The 24,015-nt window shown below is 37.5% G+C and overlaps 1 protein-coding gene across 2 annotated transcripts in view; it reads right to left on the bottom strand.

The window, feature by feature from the left end:
- The window catches only part of efl1 (elongation factor like GTPase 1), a 67,228-nt gene that overhangs the window by 20,707 nt on the left and 22,506 nt on the right, over nt 1–24,015 (bottom strand). The window lies entirely within an intron of this gene.

The following is a 24,015-nucleotide window of genomic DNA, read 5'->3' as shown; positions in this document are numbered from 1 at the left end:
CTGCTGTCTATCATTCTTCAATGAAATGTTAACAATGAACATGCCCCTAATTAGCTAAATGAAGCAAAGGCAATTACGCTTGGGTCAAATCAAAGAACATTTGCAGGCATCAAATGGAAACAACCAATAGCTGGGTAAGAGATGCTTATCTGTTTATTGAGCAGAGTACTTCCCAAAGCAAACACATCTTCTCATTTTAAAAGGGGCTTCTGTCAACAGCCTCTCACAAGATAGGCAAGAAAAAATACTTAAAACAAACTTAACTCTTATCTTCCAGGATCCATCAGTAAACACCTTTTGTAGGACACCTATTATAGTAATATTACCTCAAGGTTTCTGCCCAAATGCTGTTAGCATTTTCTTTTGCTGTGTCTACAGCTGCACTTTACTCATCAATAAATAAAACCTTTTAAAATATGGTTCCTATGCAAACTAACGTATGAACCAGTATTGAGTGTTAATGTTACGAGGACTTGGGGACTAAGAAAGCTATATAAATACAGGACCGTAATATTTTTGGATCATTATTCCTTCCACCAATTCAGTTTTCAACTGTGTTCTCACTGAAATACTTAAGTGTTGGTACAAGAAAATGTAAAAGATATCTATTAAAATTTAATATAGCTGAGTATGGACACTGAACTTCAGTAAATGTAGGGAAAGAAAATTAATTTACCCAAGTACGTGAGCAACAGATTTACACAAATTTGGCCTGATATGACTTTAGTTTGTATAAATTCCTAGGAAAACTCACTTTATGCATGAGTTCACATCACCTTGCTTATTTTATACATTCACTTGCAAGCTAGTATAGATTAACTGCATCTCATTAGCTGCTTAACATGTCATGCCACTAAGCTGGTAAATGTTTACATTTCCTGGTTAATTTCCAGATTTAACTACTTTACAAATGTTTATGCACACACATATGCACTTCTATTACTGTAACTAAAATGTAAACAGCACTTTGTGTTTGCCAAGATATTTATTTACTGACTCAACACTGGTTATCCAGTGTGCAAGAACTGTACTTGAACTTGCTTGAGCCCAAGAGACTGACCACCAATTACAGGTCTCTGAAGTCACTTAAGGGCATCTGGGAAGCAGAGGCAACAGTTCTCTTCTCAGACAAGACATTTCCTCTACACTGTGATGCTCGAGGCATCAACTTAATTATGGTGTGTATGTATAAATCACAGCTTCAGACCAGAGTTTACTAGGTTTTACCATCCTTGTAATTGTGAAAATTCCAATTTGTATGAACCCGCAGAGTAAAGCATATGTACACTCCACTTTTAGTTTCAAGGAGAGCACTGGTGGTAACCACAAAAAGAGCTAACAGTGATTCAAGCCCAGAGAAATTTCCTCAAAACCACAAATACAGTTGGCTGGAGCACAAGTTATATAAAGAACATTTTTTCCTCTTTGTGTATTTGGCAGCTGGTCCTCCTCTCAGCTGTGGTTCTGGGTAATTTCTGCAAAGCTGGCGCCGTTGACTGCTTTTGTAGCCTAGAACTTGAATAATAATGCCTGCTAAGTGTTTTTAACAGACTTTGCAGTCGCTTGTTCTATCATGTACAGTAGCTAACATATCTCTCAAAGAGCTTTGGTTTTCGGCCTACATTAATTTAATTAAGAATGAAAGCTAACAAGCAATATATATATATATATATATATATACATACACACATGTAATTTCTTTTTTTTATGGAATAAAGGAAGGTAAAATGGGGCACATGGGGCTTTTACTATTTCAAGCATTTGTCCAACAGCTTTTTTCCTCCAATCAAGAGTCAATCCTAGGAATCGAATGTGTAATTTTGGCTTGCTGGATGGAAAAAAAAAAAAAAAATCGAAAACACATGCCATGTGCCAGCTGTCAAAGTCAAGTACTGTTGAATTACAATAAGGCCTTCAAGTGGTGAATTTGCCAGGAATCAATTATTTCTGCGGGAGACTGAAAACTTTGAGCTCCACTGTTTGGAAGGGGACACAGGGACACACTGGCACAGCAGCTGTTAACAGAAAGGTACATAAAAGAGCTCTCATCTGCTGCAAACCCTACACTTTAATCATTTGTATCAAAAGACTTTCTGTATTTTCCTTTGTTTTTAGCACATAAACCTTATTTATTTATTTATTTTTGCAATTAATTCCTCGTGGGTGCATTTCTTTCAGGACTTTCCAAACAATCAAAACTTCTCTTCAGATGAGGAATTCCATCCAACACTAATCTCAAAATCAGTTTATGGGCAAACCCCAGCAGGTTGAAGGACAAGAGTGCATCTCTGTGTATATACAGTTCAAAAGTGTACATCTGTACATATACAGTAAAAACATCTGTATGTGTGTGTGTATCATCGGCATCAGCCTATATCAATCCACTTCCGAATGAAGGCCTCCCCTAGATGATTGCACTAGCGGCCTTTGTCTAGGTATTTTTTCATCTCTTGGTATATATATGTGTGTATATATACATATACATACAGTGAGGGAAAAAAGTATTTGATTCCTTGCTGATTTTGTACGTTTGCCCACTGACAAAGAAATGATCAGTCTATAATTTTAATGGTAGGTGTATTTTAACAGTGAGAGACAGAATAACAACAAAAAAATCCAGAAAAACGCATTTAAAAAAACGTATACATTGATTTGCATGTTAATGAGGGAAATAAGTATTTGACCCCTTCGACTTAGTACTTGGTGGCAAAACCCTTGTTGGCAAATCACAGAGGTCAGACGTTTCTTGTAGTTGGCCACCAGGTTTGCACACATCTCAGGAGGGATTTTGTCCCACTCCTCTTTGCAGATCCTCTCCAAGTCATTAAGGTTTCGAGGCTGACGTTTGGCAACTCGAACCTTCAGCTCCCTCCACAGATTTTCTATGGGATTAAGGTCTGGAGACTGGCTAGGCCACTCCAGGACCTTAATGTGCTTCTTCTTGAGCCACTCCTTTGTTGCCTTGGCTGTGTGTTTTGGGTCATTGTCATGCTGGAATACCCATCCACGACCCATTTTCAATGCCCTGGCTGAGGGAAGGAGGTTCTCACCCAAGATTTGACGGTACATGGCCCCGTCCATCGTCCCTTTGATGCGGTGCAGTTGTCCTGTCCCCTTAGCAGAAAAACACCCCCAAAGCATAATGTTTCCACCTCCATGTTTCACGGTGGGGATGGTGTTCTTGGGGTCATTCCTCCTCCTCCAAACACGGCGATTTGAGTTGATGCCAAAGAGCTCGATTTTGGTCTCATCTGACCACAACACTTTCACCCAGTTCTCCTCTGAATCATTCAGATGTTGGCAAACTTCAGACAGGGCTGTACATGTGCTTTCTTGAGCAGGGGGACCTTGCGGGCGCTGCAGGATTTCAGTCCTTCACGGCGTAGTGTGTTACCAATTGTTTTCTTGGTGACTATGGTCCCAGCTGCCTTGAGATCATTAACAAGATCCTCCCATGTAGTTCTGGGATGATTGATCACCGTTCTCATGATCATTGAAACTCCACGAGGTGAGATCTTGCATGGAGCCCCAGACCGAGGGAGACTGACAGTTATTTTGTGTTTCTTCCATTTGCGAATAATCGCACCAACTGTTGTCACCTTCTCACCAAGCTGCTTGGCGATGGCCTGTAGCCCATTCCAGCCTTGTGTAGGTCTACAATCTTGTCCCTGACATCCTTGGACAGCTCTTTGGTCTTGGCCATGGTGGAGAGTTTGGAATCTGATTGATTGATTGCTTCTGTGGACAGGTGTCTTTTATACATGTAACGAGTTGAGATTAGGAACGCTCCCTTTAAGAGAGTGCTCCTAATCTCAGCTCGTTACCTGTATAAAAGACACCTGGGAGCCAGAAATCTTGCTGATTGATAGGGGATCAAATACTTATTTCCCTCATTAACATGCAAATCAATTTATACGTTTTTTAAAATGCGTTTTTCTGGATTTTGTTGTTGTTATTCTGTCTCTCACTGTTTAAATACACCTACCATTAAAATTATAGACTGATCATTTCTTTGTCAGTGGGCAAACGTACAAAATCAGCAGGGGATCAAATACTTTTTTCCCCTCACTGTACATACATACATACATACATGTATACATATACACACACACACACTTATACACTCACCTAAAGGATTATTAGGAACACCATACTAATACTGTGTTTGACCCCCTTTCGCCTTCATAACTGCCTTAATTCTACGTGGCATTGATTCAACAAGGTGCTGAAAGCATTCTTTAGAAATGTTGGCCCATATTGATAGGATAGCATCTTGCAGTTGATGGAGATTTGTGGGATGCACATCCAGGGCACGAACCTCCCGTTCCACCACATCCCAAAGATGCTCTATTGGGTTGAGATTTGGTGACTGTGGGGGCCAGTTTAGTACAGTGAACTCATTGTCATGTTCAAGAAACCAATTTGAAATGATTCGACCTTTGTGACATGGTGCATTATCCTGCTGGAAGTAGCCATCAGAGGATGGGTACATGGTGGTCATAAAGGGATGGACATGGTCAGAAACAATGCTCAGGTAGGCCGTGGCATTTAAACGATGCCCAATTGGCACTAAGGGGCCTAAAGTGTGCCAAGAAAACATCCCCCACACCATTACACCACCACCAGCAGCCTGCACAGTGGTAACAAGGCATGATGGATCCATGTTCTCATTCTGTTTACGCCAAATTCTGACTCTACCATCTGAATGTCTCAACAGAAATCGAGACTCATCAGACCAGGCAACATTTTTCCAGTTTTCAACTGTCCAATTTTGGTGAGCTTGTGCAAATTGTAGCCTCTTTTTCCTATTTGTAGTGGAGATGAGTGGTACCCGGTGGGGTCTTCTGCTGTTGTAGCCCATCCGCCTCAAGGTTGTACGTGTTGTGGCTTCACAAATGCTTTGCTGCATACCTCGGTTGTAACGAGTGGTTATTTCAGTCAAAGTTGCTCTTCTATCAGCTTGAATCAGTCGGCCCATTCTCCTCTGACCTCTGCATCAACAAGGCATTTTCGCCCACAGGACTGCCGCATACTGGATGTTTTTCCCATTTCACACCATTCTTTGTAAACCCTAGAAATGGTTGTGCGTGAAAATCCCAGTAACTGAGCAGATTGTGAAATACTCAGACCGGCCCGTCTGGCACCAACAACCATGCCACGCTCAAAATTGCTTAAATCACCTTTCTATCCCATTCAGACATTCAGTTTGGAGTTCAGGAGATTGTCTTGACCAGGACCACACCCCTAAATGCATTGAAGCAACTGCCATGTGATTGGTTGCTTAGATAATTGCATTAATGAGAAATTGAACAGGTGTTCCTAATAATCCTTTAGGTGAGTGTATATACATATATATATATATACACACACACACACACATATATATATATACACACACCGATCAGCCATAATATTATGACCACTGACAGGTGAAGTGAATAACACTGAATCTCATTATCATGGCACCTGTCAGTAGGTGGGATATATTAGGCAGCAAGTGAACATTTTGTCCTAAAAGTTGATGTGTTAGAAGCAGGAAAAATGGGCAAGCGTAAGGATCTGAGCGACTTTGACAAGGGCCAAATTGTGATGGCTAGACGACTGGGTCAGAGCATCTCCAAAACTGCAGCTCTTGTGGGGTGTTCCCGGTCTGCAGTGGTCAGTACCTATCAAAAGTGGGCCAAGGAAGGAAAAGCGGTGAACCGGCTACAGGGTCATGGGCGGCCAAGGCTCACTGATGCACGTGGGGAGCAAAGACTGGCCTGTGTAGTCCGATCCAACAGACGAGCTACTGTAGCTCAGATTGCTGAAAATGTTAATGCTGGTTCTGATAGAAAAGTGTCAGAACACACAGTGCATCGCAGTTTGTTGCGTATGGGGCTGCGTAGCCGCAGACCAGTCAGGGTGCCCATGCTGACCCCTGTCCACTGCCGAAAGCGCCTATAATGGGCACGTGAGCATCAGAACTGGACCACGGAGCAATGGAAGAAGGTGGCCTGGTCTGATGAATCACGAGCTCAAGGTGTTGACTTGGCCTCCAAATTCCGCAGATTTCAATCCAATCGAGCATCTGTGGGATGTGCTGGACAAACAAGTCCAATCCATGGAGGCCCCACCTCGCAACTTACAGGACTTAAAGGATCTGCTGCTAGCGTCTTGGTGCCAGATACCACAGCACACCTTCAGAGATCTAGTGGAGTCCATGCCTTGACGGGTCAGGGCTGTTTTGGCAGCAAAATAGGGACCTACACAATATTAGGCAGGTGGTCATAATGTTATGGCTGATCAGTGTATATAAACACATCTACACACGTATGCTTGAAATCCCAAACTGTCTTTTTGTCTATTATACTTAATATTCCATCAGCTTAACTTTATATTATTATTCTTATTCATACAACCATTCTATGAGTGTGAATAAGATTTTTGTTTTCCCTCAAATGTCAGAGGATAATCCTCCCATGCTGTGAAGCACACTTTGGCTCCACTGTGTGAACTGTATACATTTCAAACATTCTTTGTCTTATGAATTCAATTTGAACTGTCGTCTGCGACTATGGTAACAACAACAACCACCACTACACCAAAAAGACAATACAGTATCATATCTGAAATCTATGAGATATATTCAACACATAGACTTCCAGACTTGCCTTTTCCAACTGATTTACTAACTATTTATTTATTAATTCATTCATTTATTTATTTAACAGTTTGACAGCTTTAATGTTTAAGGAACATTTCCAGCGGTAACAGATCAAATGGCACTGGTTCACGTCTTTATCTGATGAGGTCTTTCCATTTCTAACACACCTTTCATGGCGAGTCCCTAAAGAACAGCAGGCTACAACACCATCTGGTGTGGGCTAAAAACAAGCCATTGTGAACATCTGTACGTTAAACACTCGTATGGACTGGGGGGAATGATATGTTGAGCTCAAAATATGGGCAAGAACATACACTTTGAGTAACAGTATACAGCAAATTGAGATTGCACATTCATTTCTATGGTCATAAAAGCATCACACTGGCAGCCAATGAAACTGCCGTTGTGTGATGGTTTGGTCAGCTGTTCCAGCTGTGGTTAACCATAAAATGGGACACTGCAACAGGATTTCAGTGGATCTTAACCTTTCTCTAGGGGTTGACTCACTATAAAATGAGAATTTTGGAAAGTCCCTTTCTAGGAGGAGCTTACAATAGCTCCGGAAAGCAGGTAGTGTAATAGGGATTTGACCAGGCAAAACTGGAAGAGGTAGCCATAGACTGCTACAGCAGAGAGCCATCAGACAATATAGCCATTGTGCAGCAAGTAAGAAGGAAAACTCTGCTTTTCAATCAAAACTGCTCAAAGTGCAGCAGCCGCCCAACACCAAAGATCCCAGATAATTTATCTCCATTCTAACTGGCCTTCTGTGATTCCATCCTTGTCTGGCTAATATTCTGCTGACTACACAAAGTGCTTCACAAGTGTGGTATCAAGTATACCCTACGAGCCACCCAGCCTGGAATTCTGCTAAGAAAGACTCAAAACATTACAGCTTGGGTCTGTCAGCTGCTTTCTTTTTTCCCTCTTTCTATTTTTTATTCCACTCCAGCAATCTGAACACCATTTGTATCCTCCATGTGCGGGATCTAATTAATAGAAAGCAAAGGGAAGGCGCCTCATACTCCCACTAGAATGCCTCATATAATATAAAGTTACTCTAATCTCTTTATCACATGTGAAGTAATGCTAGCGATCTCCATCTGGAACGGACAGAGCTCGGTTCCTGGACATTTCACCTCAATTAAAAGAAAGTGATACCGTAGGCACTGCCTTGCTGCATGAATCTCCTAGCTAAACCAGACTAGAGTGAAAGTCATTTGTAAGTCTCAGGTCAAATTTATTTTGTACTGTAAAAACTGAAACATAAAAAAATAATCTTTGTTATACATCTTTCTGAGAAAAAGACTTGCCCAGATATACCTAATTATGCATGACACAACAGTGGTAGAACGGTGTATTTGAAATGAGTGAATTAGAGGAGACCCAATAAATATGATCTCTAAAATAAAACTGTAAAATAGATCTTTAACTGTTATTATTTTGTTTTTAAAAACATTATTAAGTATTACTGGAAAAACTGAACTACTTCCATGCGTGAAAATCCTCCCTGTATTTTCATGGTTTATATAGTTCTTTTAAATGATCCCATATGATGGATTTTTTGTATTTTGTTAGACTCCAAAAAGCTTGTAACTGCTGTGAATGTTAAATCTTATCTATGGATGTGTGTGTGTAAGTATGCATTGAGGCACATATACATGTATATTTAAGTTCACATAACAACAACACAAAATACTAAAATACTAAGCATCTCAGAAAAAATAAGTCAAGATTAACACTTTGTATACACTTTCACAACGAGTCAGACATTTTAAATTGATCCCTAGCTTCCAACAAAAATATGTTTTTGTGAGATGTTTTGAAAATCATTTCAGAAATAGTTGTGTTGTGAGGTACAAGATGACTTAACCTATTTTGCCAAACTGCTATAAAGACTCTGAACTATGAACCTTGGGAGGGAGACAAACGTTTTCCTTGTGAACTGTGACACAAACTATTTTCAAAAGTAAACCTCATATGGTGTTTTTAAGGATTAAAACTGCTTATTAAAAAAGTTCAGCCTGTGTTCTGCTTTAAGTGAAAAGAGGAAGCAGATTCCTGGCAATAGTAGGTATTTGGGTAAGAGAAAAGTCTGTTTTGGTTCAATGTCTAGTTGGCATCGAGAAGACAGCAGGTGGCTGATGATGCCAGGACTGCAAAGCTGGAGCACATTTGTTAGTTGATCAAAGACAAATACAAATATATTTATTTTATGCTCTTTAACTTGGTGTATTTTTATTCATGAGAACATTTGACCTACATTATAAATCATAAATAGTAATAAAAGCAGACAAGATGAAGATGGAGATGAAGGAGAAGAGCTGCAAGTAGCTTGACTCACTACGCAAAACTTTTTTGTTTCAAAACCACAAACATTTAACTGTGCTAGAATTATTTTATATAATAGTTCTAATGCTTCCTTGAACAATTTGTGGCACAAACGATGTTGATTCAACACAGCACTGGATTTAATGATTCACTCAGCTCAATCTTTTCTATTTAACAAATTCAGAAAAGTGACCTGCCTTGCAATTTGAAAAAAACTAAATTTCGGTAGTTTTAGAGAATACTCATTTCAGGTTTATTACCCAGTGGTATTTTAAAAAGCAAGTCGTCATCACGTATTTCACTCCCAAAATTATTCACAAAAATAACTGTTGTGAGCAACATTTGAAGCTCAACACTTTAACCCTTTATCAAACAACATTGCCAGATATTCCCATCATATTGTTGAATTCAAAGATGTCTAAAAAAACAGGCAAATGAAACCCTAATCCCCTGGGCATTACGAATCACAGCCATTTGATGGCAATGACAGCTATGTTTTATGTTGTTCAGTCGGTGCCATGAAAAGCGAAGCAGTGTCAGATCCGATTTCTTTTAAACAATATTTACAGCCAGAGAGATGAAATGACGTGCGGTCTGATGAAACGAAATGCAGAGATTTCCCAGCATGTGGAGGAGGTAGAAACAGTGTGAATTCAGTGTGTGCGCATAAAGAGAATTGCATAAATGCTATACTTGGATACATGGATGAATTTATGCCTGTATTATTTTAGGAGGGATTATTTTTGTGAGTTGGGGAAAAGGTTTAACTCGACAAATTTGTTAATTATGCAATGTTTTTGTTTTATTGTTTAAATCTTCACTCTGATGCTGTGGAAGTTATTATTTGACAAAACTAAAAATAATATACTGTAAAAGAAATTACTATCTATGACTTATATGTGACATTTGACATGACCTGAGCACTTTTTAAGTGCAGGATGGCATCTACAGAGAGCCTGAATATCAATAACAAACTTACTATAAGAAGAATAAATAGGGACAAAACAGTTTTGTACTATGGAAATAAGAACGCAAATGAGGTAGATCATCTTTCTGAATCAAGCTGGAGAGTTTTCACCTGCTAGAAGATGATATCAACCGACACTTGGAACCCGAGTACTGTATGGCTGCTTTCAGGGCATTTTTGCAATTAGTCACAGCATGAGAAACAAAAGATGACGTCTGCTGAAATGAAAGCACTTCTGTAGTATGCATGACTTGTCAGTGTTCCTGTAATTGTGTAAGTGGCCACCTTGTGTGTCTTGACTTTGGAGGCAAAGCAATCTAGAGACGAGAGGTGAACAATGAACTCCTTCAGCTGGGCCGGTAAGCAGCGCTGACAAGGTGGAGGTAGTGTCTGTAAACCAGCTGATTGGATGAGCAACCTAGTCTCTCCCAGTGACAGCCGCCACGCCTCCAGGCAAGCCTAGTCCTCATGGATACTGGGGCCATAGGGGACGTAAAAGAATTCAATATTTACAATAATTTAAAAGATCAGGATGCCATGCATTATGCATGGAGATGGAAAAAATAAAACTAAAAAAAGACTTTTCAGTGGCCATCACCCTGGGCAAAACTAAAAGGAGTGGTTCTTCACTGGTGAGCTGGCATTGGAAACGAGGCAAAATTAAACACATATAAATGAATATATATATATGAAATGTGTGTGTGTGTGTATATATGTATATATATATATATATACACACACACACACACATACAGTTAAGAGACAGTGAAGAAGTAGAAGGCTGCATATACTGTACAATGAGACAAGATGTGATGGTAGAATTAGCCCACCAAATGTTTGTGGAGAATTGTAAAGCTGGTGTATCAGCAGGGAGGTTCCTAGGGCTTTCGCAGGAGGTGGTACCGCTTGCTAGTTGGCATCGATCCTGGAAAGCCGTTCTGGCTCTCTTAAATGGCACCACCGCCTGCAGCTGCTCTCTCTGCTCTGAACACCGGCTGCTTATTAAAACCTCTGAACTATTAAAAGAAATCCAGAGGGACAGAGCTCTTATTAGACACCCCACAATGTTTTTTAGCTGGTCTGCAGCTCCCATATAGACAGGCGAAACAAAGGCTTAATTTTAGATGGATTATGGCTGTAGGGATACTTTCTTTTGTTTTACCTGAGAGGATAATTTAATAAGGAGGCAGATGAGAAAATAAAAGAAAACTACTTTCCAAATTAAGCAGTGTTTTTTTAAATGTATTTGCATGAGGTGGAAAAAAAGAGGCTTAAAATGGGAAAACATTTTTCAAATCTGGAAAATAGCAAATTAACACACAAAATAAAAGAAGACATAAAAGCACAATAAGTTCATTATGTATTTTTCATTCTAATTTGCCAATTACCTGGTATCAAAAACTCTATTACACACTCCCTTAGACAGCAATCATGAGATAACTAACAATTAACACTGCTGCCTGCTGAAGCGTTCAATAGACTTAGGCAGTGGCCAATTGCTTCAAGGCGAGGGGCTTCAGATGGTAATAGCAGAGTCCAGGAAAAGCACTGCAAATTAATTCGGTGGACAAAAGAAAAACACACGATTCCCTTGCCAAAAGCTAAGTCACTTGTATCAAGCTTCATGCAGCAGGTATTACAAAAACACACGTCTAATTTTCCCTTTAAAGCCAAATGGCTCCCAGCACATTCCCAGTGAACATTTTCACAAGTCCCAGAAGACGGACCATCAGCTTGATGTGATGTAAAAGAAACATCTTGCCCAAGAAAAAAAAAAAAAGGATTTTGCTGTGACTACAGACTGATCTGCATGTGAGGCCACTGATGCTAAATGAAGCAGACATATTATTTGATTTACTAAAGGTGAAATAATGGTTTCTGTGTTACTAACACAATCTCATTACATAACGATGGAAAATTGGGGCATTTTGAGGAAACCTAAGAATGATGAGATATTGGCATTTAGACACATATGCAATTAAATCCATACTTGCTTGGCATACCCATCTTTCTATAACCCGATCAATGTTCCTCTTCCAACTAATAATGACTATTACTATTATCATCCTGTATATGGTTTTGCCATACATTCACATTGTATAAGTTGCTTAAATAGCCTGATAGTCATGTTTAAGTTGCACATAAAGATTCTTATAAGATTCTTATCATTTTCCTCCCACCAATGAGTCTCATTCATTTCCAGCACTTAGTCATTAGTTACTCTGAAACAATGATACAACATAATCACATTTTTAAAGTCTGTTCTCTGTCTTGTTCTGTACCTCATACATATCATCCCCTGTTGATACTGATCAATTCCAACTGCAAAGATTTGATTACTGTGTTCTGTGCTTGTTCTGCTTCATGTCTCAAAGGCACTGTCTGAAACTACTGAAAGGCTTGATCCTGGAGGATTTATGTGTCTGTTACTGCCTTTTTATGAGCTACAATATAGTGCACTAATAACCAGATCTCTTCTTGTCCGATCAAAATGTTACACAGCATTCTGATATTATGATTTCAAATGTTAATACTTCACACATCAAAATAATGTATTTCATGAGCCAAGAACAAAATCGATAATGAGAATTGTAACTTGTCGATTTCTTGACAGCAATATTAAACTGTCAAAAATCAAATGCAACTATTAAACTTAGAAAAAACTCAAAAACAAATCTGCCTCTGTCATTATCTGAAGCTCAAATCAAGTAATGAGGAGACGTTCTTTTAAAATTGAGCCTGAATCCTTAAATAGACACGATTTTCAAACTGTGTCCTCATTGGTTTGAAAATGTCAAGCTCTGTATTCATAACTTAATTCATAAAGTCAAACCAGGATTTCTTGTCCATTGTAATTTTCCAATATGTAGCCTACAAAAGGAATGAAAACTAGCAATATGTTTCATCACACAAATAACCAAACAGAAAATACAATAAGCAGAAGCTGTTACTGAAAAATATAGGCACAGACATTCTTGACCCCACATATTTGTACATGCATAAGAGTAGCCCGTTTCCTGTTTTTCTCTTTGAGGCATACCTTGAATAGAATCTCTGGGCTATTGAGTGCGGTATATTTTCCACTCTAAGAGAAATATCAGAAACTCATTTATTTCCTCTATCAGGGGAATAGCAGTCTAGGTTATTTTAAGATATTTAAACATAAAACCCATCATACAGACATTATATAAGTCTAGCTGCCTGTTACGTTCCTTTTTTTATAGCTAGCCTATATATATATATATATATTTTTTTTTTTTTCCCTTTGCAAGCTGGAAGTATGATTTAGAAAAAGTGTTCCCAGTCTTGGACATGTCAATTTGTTTTTAGTTAAGTACAGTGCTGTAAGACATTTGGAGAACTGAAGACTGGAATCACCACACTCAGCAATAAGTTATGCTTAATGGCATTTGCATCTGTGCTGCATCTGCTCCTGAGGCAGGCTAGCTGTGTCCCCACATAATAAAGTATCCTAAACTTTAGCTAGGAACACATCCATTAGAAGTTGCAGATTTAAAACAAACACAGCTCTATAATGGTACAGTCTGATCAATGAGAGATTAAAATTAGTAACCAGCTCTTTACGGAATTGTGAGTCAGATCCAAACCCAGGTATTTGCTGTGCAGCTCATTCTGTATACTGGCACTTTTTTAAGCCTGTGTGTATTATCTTTCTTTTTCGCACACACAGGCAGAAACCAATGAAATGTGAAACTTAATTGGGCAGTCAAAATTTGTATCCATTGAATATTAGCTTACTGCACCTAGTCAATGCTGCACTACCGCCACAATACCCAAACAAGCAGTTAATTACCCCTGCTGATACCAATACATGCATAATAACTTTCACTGCATACAAATCAACTTCCAGTTACAGTCCCTGACAGATGTACAAAAGCCCCCACAAGGAAGGTTTAAAAAGATTCATTTTTAATTTGTAACCAGAAATAGAATAATAAAATAGAACTTATTTTTCTCTGTATATATTTATATAAATACACATACACACACACACACACACACACACACACACACAATCTTCAAGAATCTAATGAACCAGAACGTAATCATTAATCAGCAGATTTTATGTGGCTTTAAGCAATAATGGTTGCTTGACCATTATAAATCAACTGAAGAAATAATACTAAATGGTAACATCCCCCCTAGTAATGTGCATACTTGAATAGGGAACTACTGCAGAAGGTTCTGTCTAGGCAGAAATCATGCTGACAACAAACAAATAATAAATAAAATGTCTGCATTCCTAATTAATATATATATAATATCTGTAAGGCTTAAGACAAAATAACTTCACCGCATCAACTGTAATCCACAGCACTGCACATTTATGACTCGTGATCTAATGTAGGAATGTTGCTTGAAATGTTAAGTATTTTTGAGGGGGAGATGTTTAATGGAAAGGGGAAATCCCCCGTCTGGAAAAGGACTCAGTAAATAAGACAACCATTTTATATGACTGTATGGATCAACTGGCAGAATATTGTACAGTATTCTAAATTAATTATGAAGAAAAGGTATGTTTTGCAATAACTTGTATATTATCCTTCAAGATAAAAAAGACATTATATGTTAAAGCCATTTAATTTCTGGAAGCCTCAAATTCTGTTACAAAGTAGCTAAATTACACCTTCTACAGTGCATGTGCTACAAACACCTTTTATTCTTTCTTCTTTCATTCTAGCATCTCAACACTAGGGTAAAAGTCAAAAAGACCCAGGCATTAGTTCAGAAACAAGACAATGAAAAGCACCTGGCATGTGCTTGTTCTGGCTTTGCACTTAATCTGTTTGTCCTCCTGATGAAGAGCCTGCCAGACCAGCTTCTGCAAAGCAGGCAGTTTTTGTTTCTTTGTTGCCACCTAGTGGCCAAGACAGTAAGCAGAAAACTGGAGATCAGCTGTATGATCTGCAATAAAGCAGACCACCTGCCAGTGCTGTTAATATTTCTATTGTGAGCAATTGTACTCATGAACAAAGCACTCTCCCCTGTTTGTTTGGAGATAGTTATGATAAAGTCAACTGGATATTTAGGTTGCCAGGCTGACGGCAACAAAAAGAACACTACCCTAAGAGGCAATTTTTTTATATATTTTTTTTTCCCCACAGGCTTCAAAACAGAATTCTTAATGTGAACAACTTGCCCTCAAAGGCTACATTTCAAGAAAGCAGTGGAGTTTGAAATCTAGGTCACATAGGAGTGAGAGAAAGAAAGAGGAAAAAAAAGATAGCAGTGGTCAATAAATTCCAAAGAAACCGAAAAAAAGGGGGCTGCTAAGAGACTGTTCACTGTAATTTATGAATGTCTAATTTCAGAAGGCCTGTTTTATGTTGGAATAATAAGTATGTCAAGGATGGCTGGGTGACAGAATGATGACTCACTGCCAGAAGAGCTGCAGTTCAGAGAACATCATGACAGGTATGACAAAAATAATATTTTGTCAGCCTCCAAACAGTATTTTTTAATACTGTTTGGAAATTTAACCAGTGATTTGAAGGTTGAGATCCTATAACAAAAGACAAGTAAACAGGTGATGTCAATATCCAAAACCTCTCGAGATTATAAATCAACCCTGAACAGAGTCCAGTTGCCCTTATGTACTCCCATGTATGAAAATGACAGCGATTGGTTCACATGAGCGCCTTCCAATTTTTCCTGTTATTGAATGCATTGTGGAAAGCCGTAACGTAAAACAAATGTTTTCATAAAACGCTCTGCATTGAATCAGCATTATTCATTTCACTGTTTACAGACCAACTTGAATGATTTCAAAACATGACTTTCTGCAGCTGGTTCGAGTTGTGGAAAGTTTGATGTAGCCTACGTACTTAACCCAAGCAACAAACTCTTGGCATTACAAGTGCACATCAAAAGTAAAAGCGGTCTACATAGCCTCTAAGTAATCACCACATGATCATTTATTGTCACCAAAAGCACGAAATGCATTTTGACACCCAGCCTTACAATTTTCCATGACCTTAAGGATATTTTAAAATGGTGCTATTTAATCTTTTGTGTTAAAGTAAGCTGGCAAACAATATTACTTTACTTTTATAAACACATCGAACGCATTTATAAAGTTAATTTAACAATGGTTAACAGCTTCTTGCACACACTTTCCGGCATTTGGCATGTGCAGAACGTTTAACCAACAGAGGCTGACTACTCCTCACCACCACATAAAACATTAAAACATTATATTTATGAGTCCAGAGCCCAACAACAAGGAAAGATAAAAATGAAGTATTTATAATTTCGAGTTTGATTAATGAACTTAGGGAACGTAATGTCGATGGCAGACAAAGGTCTGTGCTAAAAATACACCTACTACTTTCGAGGCCTTCTGTTGGTAAAACTAATTTGCAGTCTTGCGAGAAAGAAGTATACATCCAAACAACTTGTTTTACAGTCAGACATGCCGCTACTAAAGGCCTAATTTTTCTACCAGGAAAAAAAAATGTATTTCTAACAATAAATGTAACCAGAATAAATGATATGTTAATCAAAGGCACGCAGTATACGTCTAGTTTTACAGCTGAATACACAGTACTCTAGGATCAAAATCAGCTTGCCTAAGGCCACACAATGAAACTATGTCTGATGCTGGATTCTGAAACTGTTACCATTTCTCCACTGCAATTACATGGCCACTGTATCTTCATAACAGAGAAAGCTTTAGGCTAAGGATGTTATTATGTTTTGAGTAAAGCAGTACCAGAAATGGTAATTACAAATACAAGTACATTATACATAGACAAAAATAAAGAATAAAACTTTCCTATCACATAATTCATATCAAAGAGGTCTCCTTTTCCATTTACTTATTTGATAACAGCATGGAAGACTGACGGCTGTGATGTAATATGTAATCCATATGGTATTAATTTAATTAAGGAAAATCCAAATTGCTTACGCTTAAGGATAGCTTCTTTAATATATACTGGCTAATGTACAATTAATTTCCTTATATGGTCGGGAACAAAGCACTCCTGCAGCCTTTGAAGCTACAAGATGAATTGCTGTGGAAACGGAAATCATTGCTTCTGAATGCAGTCATAAAAAAAGAGAAAAAAATGCAATAGGAATTAATAATGAAAGCCCTATTTTATATACATAAGACTCAGCATTTTGGTGGGGATGGTATACCACAAAGTAGTCTGTAAAAGGCTAGGCTGGGCTGCATGCTTTAACAGAGCAGAGTTATCATGAATACAAATTATACTGGACCATAGTGAGATGGATAAGACTTAGATGACAGAGTTATTAATGGTTACTCTCTGCATGCATGCTGTAAAAGCACGTCAATGTAGACCTACATTACAGCATTCTCTTGGTATGCTGAAAGCCACGATACAGTTAATATTTCAAGACACTTAAATTTTGGACATCTACTGCTAATTCTACTGTGATTTTCTTCCCATATACATTAACAGAAAATGCTTTTTATTATTTAAGCATTTTGGAAAAACAGGAGTGGGGAGTCAGTGAAAAGGGTATATTCAAACTTCTGAAATACAGTATGGTATAGTATATGTACTTTTTATGTACAGTTCCTTACACTGGACATGACACAGAAGATACATCTTCACATGGCAGGCAATAATATATAACTATGACTTTATATTATAAAAATAAGGAATTGGGACACCATTCGCTATATATATGAAAGAATATGCGTTCTCTTGTGTAAATGAAATGGAGATATATAATCTGTAGATTATTTCAGTCCTCTAGGAGATTTAATGTGCAAGGGGAAATTGTAATAGAGTGCCTTTTGTTTGGATTTTGCAGTTCTATATCACCCATACTGGAACTCTGTTTATGTGTGGATTATTTTACTAATAAATAAAGAAGAATTAGGTCTGTCAGTCAATTAAAAAAATTGATCGGTTAATCAATGGCCATTAGTTGATTAATCAGTAGATTAAATCAGGCACTTATTAAATAAGTGTAATGGTCTTTAAGTGGATGTGCTACACAGTAATACTTTAATAAATATTAGGCATTGATAATAAAAATAAATAAATAGGATTCCCCTTATGTATGTAACACTACAGAAGCTCAGGGCTGGTCAGATTGACCGATTTCATTTGACTTACTCTGTGTACCTGCATACACTGTGCATACCTGTCCTTGACTTTTCCTAAATATATATATTAAATATGCCTACGGCATTTTAGCTGCATAAACGCAAATCAAGTTCAAGATGCAATCTCTACCTCACCTAGGCTTTAGTCTTTCATGTGCTTGAAAAACACACGCATTGTACAGCATTACAAGTGTCTTCTTACAGCTGTAGTCAGAGTGGACACAGTGATTACCCCGCAAATACACACTTGTCTCATTGTTTTAACTGTGCAGTGACGCATTTAAAAAAGGGCTTTGATGTTATTTATACCAATCATTTTAATGCTTTAGGTTAATATTTCCATTTAAATACTACATTTGTGCTAGTTTTATTTGATCGTTTGCCATCCATTATACCACAGCGTTTAAAGAGCTACCAGTGCTTCTAGTGTTAACAGGATAACCGCCAGTCATTATAATGAAGGAAAAAAATAATAAATCTGCTCGACTAAATTGAGAAAATATTGATTGTCAATCAATTAATTAGTTGATTAATAGACCCGATTAATCGAAGCAGCCCTAATTATATATATATATATATATATTTTTTTTTAATGAACAGGTTTAAATACTTCAGCCAACAGAAGAATAGTAAACATGTGTCATGATCAAATGCATACAAATCCGGCAGTAACTTAAGGAAGCTGTGATGTAGCACAAAACAACAATTTTGAATAAAGTTTGTCTGACACGGTAATATCATGATGGAGAACAGGAACTGGTTAAGCAAAACAGCCATGGGTACCGGCCTCTATTTGCATGATCCTGAACGAAGGAAAGAACAGGGAGTGGGCGGCATAAAAGAGGTTATTTTCACAGAACTGTGAAGCCTTGTGAAATAAAATGTTAAAAACTGTGAGACAAATTATGCAAATTACATTACATGATGCAGTGACTCGGAGCTGTTAAAGTAAAACTAAGATTTGAGATATTTAAAAGCCATTTTACACAGTCTAGCAGATAAACATATTAGCTCATATACATTTCAAGCTAAATCAATTTATATACATGTACATATATGCACACACACACACAGAAAATGTGGAAACTGTATTTGGCAAAGACATGTACTCTCCTCCCAAAGCAGGGCAACTTCAAGGCTGTACCCACACATTTGTTCTTGCTATGTACCTCTGAGAGTGGGAGTAGGTCAGGGATGCTACATATAAATGGCCAAAGGCCTGGTATTCAGCATTTTCCTGGTTTAAGGGAAGCCACACAAATATTTACCATTTCAATAAAGTGTAAAAGCAAGCAAACAAAAGTATACACAATTATACACGGTATTACCAAAAGTAACAGGACAAGCCTCCCACAACCACTAGGTTCCACCCAAAATCAGGGTCTACATTTAAGTTTCTTTCACTTCTTATGGACACACTGAACGTTGATGATAAATGACTTTTGATGATACTGTTATTGCATGTTAAACTAGGTCAGAGTTACATAATTTAGGAAACTAATATAAGGGTTTTACCTTCAGGTATCTCTAAACTCAACATAGCAAAATAAATGACCAGCAGAAGGTTAAAAGAAGATTTTCATAATTTATGAAAAAATATGAATTTCAAAACTAGGATGTTGTTTTATTTCCATCTATGGTTTGATCAGCTGTCATTATTTCTCAAATTATTTTACTCAAAAAAATATGAACTCAGAACTAATAAATAAATGTGTCAAAATAACTACATACAAATAAACAAATCACTTTGATCAGAAATAACAAATTATTATGTATTCAATAATCTAAATCACCAGCAAACCAAGAATAACTAACAATGAAAGCATCTGTAGAATGAAACCCTTTTAAAACACTCAAATCCTTTTTTTATCTTAAAGAAATGTTCAGTCCAACAGAGAACAATATCCTTGGCATATAATTAAGGGAACAAGTACATAGAAAACAAGTGAAAGTTAAAGCATTATTTTCTTGGCTTTGTATTTGCTATAGCTGGCAGGAAGTAGAAAGTAGATCTACAATGGCACAAATGTGTCTCTATGATGTGGTGACTTCTGCATAAGGGGTGGCTTGGGTCTGCTTTTAATTTATGACCCCGCTTTGAGGAGGATCCTGGCATGCTTTGTCATGCACACTCTTTTGTTCATCATGTGGTCTGTATAATTTGAAGACCACATCACACACAAATTAGGAACTTTTTAAAATGATTTGCGATTCCATACGTGTAATGCTTCTTGATCTAATCAAGCCAAGGCTGGACTGCTTCCTAATTGTTATTGTACATCTTGCCTCCCATAATGCACAGTGCACAAATTAATTTACTTTAGTGCCAGTGAAACAAAATGGGTAAACCTTACAAAAACACTGACAAAGAAGTAGGCTTTGATTGGAGATACAACTGAACAAATGACTCAAACCCACACCTCAATTTCTACACATACAGCTACTGAAAAGAAAAATCAAATCAATTTTGAAAGTTCAAACTAAATTATGCAATGATGCCTTCTCATACAAGCCCAAGGGGATAATGGGTTATTGACAATTAAGTTCACTTAGGTAGACCTCCTGTTTTGGTCATTAGTCGGTATTCGAACTTTAATGCATTCGGTCTTTCATAATTCATGGAAATCTCATTAATTGTGCACTATAGTCATTTTCGCTCAGTGCAACAGATTAAAGTAATGTGCATGATAGGTCAACTTTTTGCAACTGCAAATACTGCAGAGGATATGGATATATAAGACTCATCTATTTTTCCAGTTGTCTTGTAGCTTTGGTATTCAAGAACAAAAGTTCTTCAAAAACTTCATTCACATTAAAACCATTGACTGTTAGACAACTAAAAAAAAAAAAAATGCATGAATATAGGCAAATATAGTTAGGGCCATTACAGAAATATGAGGGCATAATATAAAATAAGGAAACCAGAAAATAAACAACAACACTCCCAACAAAGATAACATTATTAAAGCAGCAAGCTGGGCTAAAAATCTAGAGTCTGATAACTTCAAATTTTTCAGGAAAGCAAGGTTTTCCTATCTACAAAGAACCCATGGCAACGTTAACAACATTAAACAATACAAAATTAACTTAGTCACAGCCAGTAATTCTTCTGTGTCTGACTGTGGTATCCAAGCAGCAACACAGTGATTTTTCAAAGTGCATTAACATGGTTATTAATAACTGTGAGAGGTGGAGAGTTTTGTTAGTATTTGATTAATGATAATCTTTTTTTTTTTCTTGTTTCAGGCCCCATAAGCATATTAGCACTACAATCAATTGACAAAGACCAACAAAGTTTGCATTAGGTAGAATTCTTATACAAGTCTTTTATAAGGAACACATGATACTTTTTCAAAATACACACACACACACACACACACACACACACATATATATATATATATATATATATATATATATATATATATATATATATATATATATATATATATACACTCACCTAAAGGATTATTAGGAACACCATACTAATACTGTGTTTGACCCCCTTTCGCCTTCAGAACTGCCTTAATTCTACGTGGCATTGATTCAACAAGGTGCTGAAAGCATTCTTTAGAAATGTTGGCCCATATTGATAGGATAGCATCTTGCAGTTGATGGAGATTTGTGGGATGCACATCCAGGGCACGAAGCTCCCGTTCCACCACATCCCAAAGATGCTCTATTGGGTTGAGATCTGGTGACTGTGGGGGCCAGTTTAGTACAGTGAACTCCTTGTCATGTTCAAGAAACCAATTTGAAATGATTCGACCTTTGTGACATGGTGCATTATCCTGCTGGAAGTAGCCATCAGAGGATGGGTACATGGTGGTCATAAAGGGATGGACATGGTCAGAAACAATGCTCAGGTAGGCCGTGGCATTTAAACGATGCCCAATTGGCACTAAGGGGCCTAAAGTGTGCCAAGAAAACATCCCCCACACCATTACACCACCACCACCAGCCTGCACAGTGGTAACAAAGCATGATGGATCCATGTTCTCATTCTGTTTACGCCAAATTCTGACTCTACCATCTGAATGTCTCAACAGAAATCGAGACTCATCAGACCAGGCAACATTTTTCCAGTCTTCAACTGTCCAATTTTGGTGAGCTTGTGCAAATTGTAGCCTCTTTTTCCTATTTGTAGTGGAGATGAGTGGTACCCGGTGGGGTCTTCTGCTGTTGTAGCCCATCCGCCTCAAGGTTGTACGTGTTGTGGCTTCACAAATGCTTTGCTGCATACCTCGGTTGTAACGAGTGGTTATTTCAGTCAAAGTTGTTCTTCTATCAGCTTGAATCAGTCGGCCCATTCTCCTCTGACCTCTAGCATCAACAAGGCATTTTCGCCCACAGGACTGCCGCATACTGGATGTTTTTCCCTTTTCACACCATTCTTTGTATACCCTAGAAATGGTTGTGCATGAAAATCCCAGTAACTGAGCAGATTGTGAAATACTCAGACCGGCCCGTCTGGCACCAACAACCATGCCACGCTCAAAATTGCTTAAATCACCTTTCTTTCCCATTCAGACATTCAGTTTGGAGTTCAGGAGATTGTCTTGACCAGGACCACACCCCTAAATGCATTGAAGCAACTGCCATGTGATTGGTTGGTTAGATAATTGCATTAATGAGAAATTGAACAGGTGTTCCTAATAATCCTTTAGGTGAGTGTATATATATATATATATATATATATATATATATATATATATATATATATATATACACACACACACACACATACATATATATATTTTGTATGTATGTGTGGTTTTGTAATTTAGATTCAAATATTATCTAGGGTGGATGTGTCCAACACTCTACTCATATATTACAAGAAATATGAATCACATGTTTTTAAAATAGACATGTCAAAAAACATTCATATTATTTTGATGGAAAGAGGTAAATAAATATATTAAATCAAAAAAGAACATAGAATCTGTCAGGTATGATCAGCATGTAGCTACAACCAGAGAGAAAAGGCAACTCGTAAGTTTAGTTGAATTCTTCTTTCCCCAACTGGAAATGTATATTACCTAGAAATTCTTGGACATATTTCCAATGAAACAGAATTTTACCAAAGCACCAGGAACTCGCCTGCTATCACTTTTAGGAGGATCCTGCTAAATATAATCTGTACTGGTGCAGATAACACTGGTTATTAATCTTAATCGAGTTTTCTATACTCAGCCCACAAAATGTATATCATATTGTGGTTAAAGAGTTTCTCCAAGCAGTTTTGCAAATCTCAAATTTTCCAGCATCTGGAAAGTATTTTGACATATTCTGTGATAGTACCACATATCTGAAGAAACCTGTGCTGATAACAATAGATAGGAATACATTCATTTAGAGATGACACTGGATGAGATGCGATGTAAAACAAAACCTATCTGTACTGAGAAAGTAATACAACATGGGAATCTACACTCAATAAAAGGAAGAAAGGGGAAAAAAAAAAAACATGTAGGAAATAGTAGTACTGATGCTAATATTCACCTACAATTTTTTTATTATATTCAGCAGGAATATTCAGCATGAATAAAATAACACAAAATACCCCTTCTTCATCTATAGAGATAAATATATAAATATAACTTCTTTGGGTTTCAATTATGAGCAGATGTAAAACTGGTAAATGTTTAAGCTTTCAGATTTAATCAAGTATTTTTAACATCTTGTTCTTACATGAGTCATTTTGTTTTCACTGCCAGGACAATACTTTTCACTCACTGAAGGTAACCAGGCCTGTCTAGGGAAATTGGGGGCTCCCCCATCATCATTCAAATGTATTTATAACACCCACCTTTTATCAGGGTTTAAAGTTAGTTGTAGCAAATAAATATGTACATCTTACGTACAAAAGGGTCGGTAATAACAGAACCACTGATCTATAAAGACTAATAACTGCAATGGAGGTTACTGCTGTAAATTGATTGGCTTTAAAGAGACATACCA

Source organism: Amia ocellicauda, chromosome 4 (genome assembly GCF_036373705.1).
Source record: "Amia ocellicauda isolate fAmiCal2 chromosome 4, fAmiCal2.hap1, whole genome shotgun sequence".
Classification (NCBI taxonomy): Eukaryota; Metazoa; Chordata; class Actinopteri; order Amiiformes; family Amiidae; genus Amia; species Amia ocellicauda.
The sequence above is the reverse complement of the archived record's forward strand: the minus strand, read 5'-3'. Positions and strand labels throughout refer to the sequence as shown.